Genomic DNA, 7,500 nt, shown 5'->3' with positions numbered 1-7,500 from the left:
TTTTAATTCATTATAAAATTCAATACCAATTTCTTCCATCAATATATAGTAATGATCTTTTACTGGTCCAGTCTAATGGTGTGGCTAACTGTTCGTATGTATCTCCGTCATTTAATAAGTCGAAAATTTTACTTTCATAGTCTGAATTGACTCCTAACCTTAACACTTCTAGTTCATGAACTAGAAGTGTTAGGGTAAGTAGTCAACAAAACAAACTAAAAACAATGCATTAGATTATATTGTAGAGTTTGATAAGTTCTTGGCCTCTAACGATTATGATAAAGATTTACTTTATCTGTGCCAGGGGTATGCTGCAGGAAGTCAGTGTCTTCCTGACTTTCTAAATGCAGTTGGACTTGTAAACCACAAAGGACAATAAACCTACTTCAGTACTGCACCAGTTGTAAAACTGTAGTCACTATATATTGATGGAAGAAATTGGTATCGAATTTTATAATGAATTAAAAACAAAAATATGAAAGTTTGTATATTGTTTGTGTATAATTGCTGTAATAAATTTCAATATAACAAAAAAAATCCTGTATTATTGCTGTAATAAACTTCAATATAACTAAAAAAAATCCTGTATGTTATGTTATCAGGTTTGTATATAGTTTGTATATTATTGCTGTAATAAACTTCAATATACTTAAAATAATCCTTTGGTGAGTAAATGTCCTATTTTTCACTTGTTCGATGAGCAACTGTCCGGTGAGCAATTGTCCGGTGAGCAACTGTCCGTACACGTGAATTTGCTGATCTCAAACACTATTTTCATTCTTTTCTCATTTCTTTATTTTCCAGTATTTTAAAATGAAATTTTAGTATATTGTTCTTTGAAACCTTACCTGTCCAATGATATCAAATGTTTTGAAAAAGTCTCATGTTGAGGTGGGTGTTTTTGATTAAATATACGAGGCCATTTTTGCGCATTTTAATATGCACAAAAAAGGGCTAAGTATATCTGTTCAAAAATAACCAGTTAAATGTCATATCTTTCATTGGAAAGAAAAGGTTGTAAAGAATAATATACTAAACTTCCACTAAAAAAAATCAAAATCTAAAGAGATGGTATTAGAAATACTTTGAGAAATAATATCAGCAAAATTCAAAATGGACATTTAAAATGCACAAAAAAAAAGGCTAAGTATATCTGATAGAAAATATCCAACTAAATGTAGAATTTTTTAAAAGCATTTTATACTACTGAAAAATTAAGGTTATAAAGAATAATATACTAGACTTTCACTAAAAAATCAAAATCTAAAGAGATGGTATTAGAAAGACTGGGAAATAATATCAGCAAAATTCAGAATGGACATTTAAAATACACAAAAAAGGCTAAGTATATCTGATAAAAAATAACCAATTAAATGTAGATTTTTTTTTAAAAACATTTTATACTACTGGAAAACTAAGGTTATAAAGAATAATATGCTGAGTATATCTGATCAAAAATCATCAATTAAATGTATATATTTTTTTTAACATTTTATACTACTGGAAAATTAAGGCTATAAAGAATAATATAAAATGCGAAAAAACGGCCTCGTATATTTCATCAAAAACACCCACTTTTTCAAAACGTTTGATACCATTGGAAAGGTAAGGTTTTAAGTAATATAATACTTAAATTTCATTTCAAAAACTACAGAGATGGTATTAGAAATACTTTGGGAAAAAAGATCAGCAAAATTCAGTGGCCGCTTTAGTGCGCTAAAAACGGCTTCGTATATATGTTAAAAAATAACTATCTAGACATGGGACTTTTTCAAAACGTTTGATACCATTGGAAAGGTAAGGTTTTAAGTAATACAATACTTAAATTTCATTTCAAAAACTAAAGAGATGGTATTAGAAATACATACATACATATACCAAGGCTTTTTCCCCCTTTCAAGGGAGGTAGCCAAAAAGGGAAAGGCATAAAAACACTCCCACCCATTTCATCCCTAAATACACTCCACACCCCTCCCACCCTCCCTCTCATCTGAGCACCTCCTGGATGACGGGTCATCCCTGCACCCTGCCCACCGCCCTGGGTCAGAAGCAGTGTCGCAAGACACAGCACATCCACAGCAAGGCCGCTTCATTTAATCGGCGACCCCCCCTCTCCGTCCCCCCTTGCATATAAGGAGAGGACGGGGAGAAATCCCTTCGGGCTGCATCAAAATTTACTCACACATACTACCTCACCCCCACCCCCCCGCCCATTCCTCCTCATGCAATCACAACATCATCCATATACAACCATTCTCCACTCACCTCTTTCTTCCATCCTCTCCCTTCCTTCCTCAACAGACATTCCCCTCTTCCCCAAAGCCCCCTTCACCCCATCCATCCACCTCATCCTAGGACGTCCCCTCATGTTCACTCCCTCCACATCTGCCTTCCATACCTCTTTTACTAGTCTTTCTTCACTCATTCTTTCCATGTGTCCAAACCATCCTAATATTCTTTCATCAACCCTATCTCCCAAATCCTTTTTCACCCCTGTTCTCCTTCTCACTTCCTCATTTCTTACTCTATCCAGCCTAGTAACCCCCACCATACTTCTCAGACACCTCATCTCAAACACATTCAAACTCCTTCTCTCTTCTTCTCTTATGTTCCACGTTTCTGCCCCATACAGTGCTGTTGGCACAATCACTCCTTCATACAGTCTCCTCTTCGCATCCATTCCCAAATGTCTATTCCTCATTACACTCTTTAATCCACCAAGGCATTTACTCGCTTCTCTCAATCTACATTCTACCTCCACCTTCACTCCACCTTTTCCTGCTACACTTGCACCCAAGTGTCTAAAACTATCCACTTCCTCCAGTCGCTCTCCCTTAATGTTCACTTCCAGTCTACTGCCACTTTCACCCCTTGTACATCTCATCACCTTACTTTTAACCACATTTATCTTTAGCTTTCTTCTATCACATACTCTCCCAAACTCTGCCACCAGCTTCCTCAATCCCTCCTCTGACCCTGCCACAAGCGCAGTGTCGTCTGCAAACAACAGCTGGCTCACCTCGCACTTTTCTCCATTTTCTTTAACCATCTCCAATCCCTGACCCACTACCCTAGCATTCACCTCTCGCACCACCCCATCCATGTATAAGTTGAACAGCCAGGGCGACATAACGCATCCTTGACGAAGTCCCACCTTTACTTCAAACCACTCACTCTCTCCATTTCTAATCCTGACACAAGCTCTACTACTCTCATAAAAACTCTTGACAGCTCCCAAAAGCTTTCCTCATATCCCATAAATCTGCATAACCTCCCACAGTGCCTTTCTGTCTACCCTATCATAAGCCTTTTCCAGATCCATAAAAGCCCAAAAAACATCCTTCCCCTTTCCTATAGCTTTCTCACATATCTGTCTTACCACAAAGATCTGATCTACACAACCTCTACCTGTCCTAAATCCACACTGTTCCTCACCAATTACTCCTTCTGTTCCTCTCCTAATCCTCTCAATTAAGATCCTCCCATAAGCCTTCCCTACTACACTTAACAGGGAAGAAATACTTTGGGAAAAAAGATCAGCAAAATTCAGTGGCCGCTTTAGTGCGCTAAAAACGGCTTCGTATATATGTTAAAAAATAACCACCTAAACATGGAAGTTTTCAAAACGTTTGATACCATTGGAAAGGTAAGGTTTTAAGTAATACAATACTTAAATTTCATTTCAAAAACTACAGAGATGGTATTAGAAATACTTTGGGAAAAAAGATCAGCAAAATTCAGTGGCCGTTTTAGTGCGCTAAAAACGGCTTCGTATATATGTTAAAAAATAACCAATTAAACATGGAACTTTTTCAAAACGTTTGATACCATTGGAAAGGTAAGGTTTTAAGTAATACAATACTTAAATTTTATTTAAAAAACTACAGAGATGGTATTAGAAATACTTTGGGAAAAAAGATCAGCAAAATTCAGTGGCCGTTTTAGTGCGCTAAAAACGGCTTCGTATATATGTTAAAAAATAACCACCTAAACATGAGACTTTTTCAAAACGTTTGATACCATTGGAAAGGTAAGGTTTTAAGTAATATAATACTTAAATTTCATTTCAAAACACCTGGAAATAAAGAAATGAGAAAAGAATGAAAATAGTGTTTGAGATCAGCAAATTCATCAGCAGAATCATCAGCATTTTACACCCACCCAGAAAGAGGATAAATCATTGCATCAAGATGGTAAGAGAGGTAGGATATCCTCTCCCTCTCTTGTCCTTCAGGGTACACTATAATGTCACGCTGGACAGGAGGTGCTCCATCATCACCGACAAATATTGCTGCAATTTCATCATCAGGGCCGGCAATAAATTGCATGGTTATTTTTCTGGGAGGGATATTTTGTAATGTAGCTCTCTGTTGCTCTTCAAGTTCGACAGTTCTCATGTTTTTATATGACCCTACATAAGGATCATCGACCATTCCTTGAGATATTTTTTCGAAAACTGAATATAAGCAATTAGAATTTTGATTAGCATTTGGCCTCAGATTTAATGCTTCATTTGTTTCAATTATATAGAGCTGTCCATATTTTCTTTCTTCATTTTCATTTGGATGTAAATTTGTTGCATAATGATATATTTGTCCTTGCAATCGAAAACAATATGGACCATGTCCTGGAGGTGGCTTTATTTCAGCGCCGAAGGAAGCAAAGGCAAAGGAGGAGTTATAATTCCTAATGTTGTTTCTAAAGTTGCTTGAATCCCTGTCATTTCCTTCGAACAATTTCTTTAGAATGACCGGATGTTCTTGGAGGGGCTCAAGTGATACTTTTCCATTATGACAACAATTCAGAGGCTCTCCCTGAAATCGGAGAGCCTGGCAGTGTTCACAAATAACATTCATTGGCCCAATATAGAATCTATCAGGATTTATAAATTGGACACCATCTGCATTATTTCTCCGTATTTTATTTCTATTTCTCCTATTTTCAAGGTTCATCAGTCGTTCTTCTTCAGTCATGTTGTTTCTTCTAACTCTTATCTGTTGTCTGTTGATGCTTCGTTGCGATTGTCTTTCTTCTTCATCCATTGCATCTCTTCTTGTTCGCATCTGTTCTCTTGCTTGAGTGTTATGCAGTTCTCTTTCTTCTTCATTCATTGGCCCAATATAGAATCTATCAGGATTTATAAATTGGACACCATCTGCATTATTTCTCCGTATTTTATTTCTATTTCTCATATTTTCAAGGTTCATCAGTCATTCTTCTTCAGTTATGTTGTTTCTTCTAACTCTCATCTGTTGTCTGTTGATGCTTCGTTGCGATTGTCTTTCTTCTTCATCCATTGCATCTCTTCTTGTTCGCATCTGTTCTCTTGCTTGAGTGTTATGCAGTTCTCTTTCTTCTTCATTCATTTCATTTATTCTTGCTCACATTCGTTCTCTTGCTTGAGTGTTATGCAGTTCTCTTTCTTTTTCATTCATTTAATTTATTCTTGCAGGCATCCGTTCTCTTGCTTGAGTGTTATGCAATTCTCTTTCTTCTTCATTCATTTGATTTAGTCTTCCTTGCATTAGTTCTCTACTACGATTATTAAATGCATTTCTCTCCTCTTCGCTCATTTGATTCCTCGTTCTTCGCATTTGTTCCCTATTTCTATTTCGTTGGGCTTGTCTTTCATCCTCTCTGAACTGCTCCCGTCTCCTTCTTTGTCGTTCCCTGGCTGCCTCTCTTCGCTGCCTTCTTCGTTCGTCCATACTGAAGGTAAACAAATAAGGAACAATTAATAACCGTCAGACTTTTTCCTCAATTCGATCGATCGACTAATTCCGATTTCGACGACATATGTTGGATTATTATATCTCCTCGCATCAGGGCCGGCAATAAATTGCATGGTTATTTTTCTGGGAGGGATATTTTGTAATGTAGCTCTCTGTTGCTCTTCAAGTTCGACAGTTCTCATGTTTTTATATGCCCCTACATAAAGATTATCGACCATTGCTTGAGATATTTTTTCGAAAACTGAATATAAGCAATTAGAATTTTGATTAGCATTTGACCTCAGATTTAATACTTCATTTGTTTCAATTATATAAAGCTGTCCATATTTTCTTTCTTCATTTTCATTTGATCTTCGAGACCTTCTAGAATTTCGAGACCTTCCAGAACTTCGAGATCTTCCAGAACTTCGAGACCTTCCAGACCTTCAAGAACTTCGGCACTTTCGAGAACTTTGGCACTTTCGAGAACTTCGGCACCTTCGAGAGCTTCGGCACCTTCGAGAACTTCGGCACCTTCGAGAACTTCGGCACCTTCGACAACTTCGAGAACTTCGGCACCTTCGAGAACTTTGACACCTTCGAAAAACTTCGTCAGCTTCGAGAACTTCGACACCATGGAAGGTCGTTGCTTTTTATGTAAGCGTGACACACAAAATAACACACACGCTATCGTATAATAATAATAACTAGCGGAACCCGTGTAAATTACACGAAAGAGAAGGGGGTAAATCATTGCATCGAGATGGCAAGAGAGGTAGGATATCCTATCCCTCTGTTGTCCTTCAGGGTACACTATAATGGCACGCTGGACAGGAGGTGATCAATCATCACCGACAAATATTGCTGCAATTTCATCATTTGTTGGATTATTATCGAGAATTTCGGCAGCTTCGAGAACCTCGACACCATGGAAGGTCGTTGCTTTATATGTAAGCTTGACATACTTTCGAGAACTTCGGCACCTTCGAGAGCTTCGGCACCTTCGAGAGCTTCGGCACTTTCGAGAACTTCGGCACCTTCGAGAACTTCGGCACCTTCGAGAACTTCGGCACCTTCGAGAACTTCGGCGACTTCGAGAACTTCAGCGCCTTCGAGAACTTTGGCACCTTCGAGAATATCGGCACCTTCGAGAACTTCGGCACCTTCGAGAACTTTGGCACCTTCGAGAACTTCGGCACCTTCGACAACTTTGGCGACTTCGAGAACTTCGGCGCCTTCGAGAACTTCGGCGGAACCCGTGTAAATTACACGAAATTATATTTTCAATACTAATTATCTTGTTCCTAACCTATACATGTTTGAATAAAATGTGATAAGATTTGAATTGTATTTTAAAAAATGAGCAATACATGAAACAATTTACAAAACTTCTTTATATACAATATTTCTTGTGAAGGTAATGTAGCTCTCTGTTGCTCTTCAAGTTCGACAGTTCTCATGTTTTTATATGCCCCTACATAAAGATTATATTATCGACCATTGCTTGAGATATTTTTTTCGAAAACTGAATATAAGCAATTAGAATTTTGATTAGCATTTGACCTCAGATTTAATGCTTCATTTGTTTCAATTATATAGAGCTGTCCATATTTTATTTCTTCATTTTCATTTGATCTTCGAGACCTTCCAGAAGTTCGAGACCTTCCAGAACTTCGAGACCTTCCAGACCTTCAAGAACTTCCAGACCTTCAAGAAACTTCGGCACCTTCGAGAACTTCGGCACTTTCGAGAACTTAGGCACCTTCGAGAGCTTCGGCACCTTCGAGAA

General features: G+C 37.6%; 1 protein-coding gene across 6 annotated transcripts in view; it reads right to left on the bottom strand.

Annotated features, from left to right (window-relative positions):
• LOC143041525 (uncharacterized) overlaps positions 1-7,500 on the bottom strand; it is a 178,917-nt gene that overhangs the window by 127,466 nt on the left and 43,951 nt on the right. The window lies entirely within an intron of this gene.

The sequence above is a fragment of the Oratosquilla oratoria genome, chromosome 31 (assembly GCF_046742065.1).
Source record: "Oratosquilla oratoria isolate Oo_2021 chromosome 31, ASM4674206v1, whole genome shotgun sequence".
NCBI classification, from domain to species: Eukaryota; Metazoa; Arthropoda; class Malacostraca; order Stomatopoda; family Squillidae; genus Oratosquilla; species Oratosquilla oratoria.
This window is presented reverse-complemented; position numbering and strand designations above follow the sequence as displayed.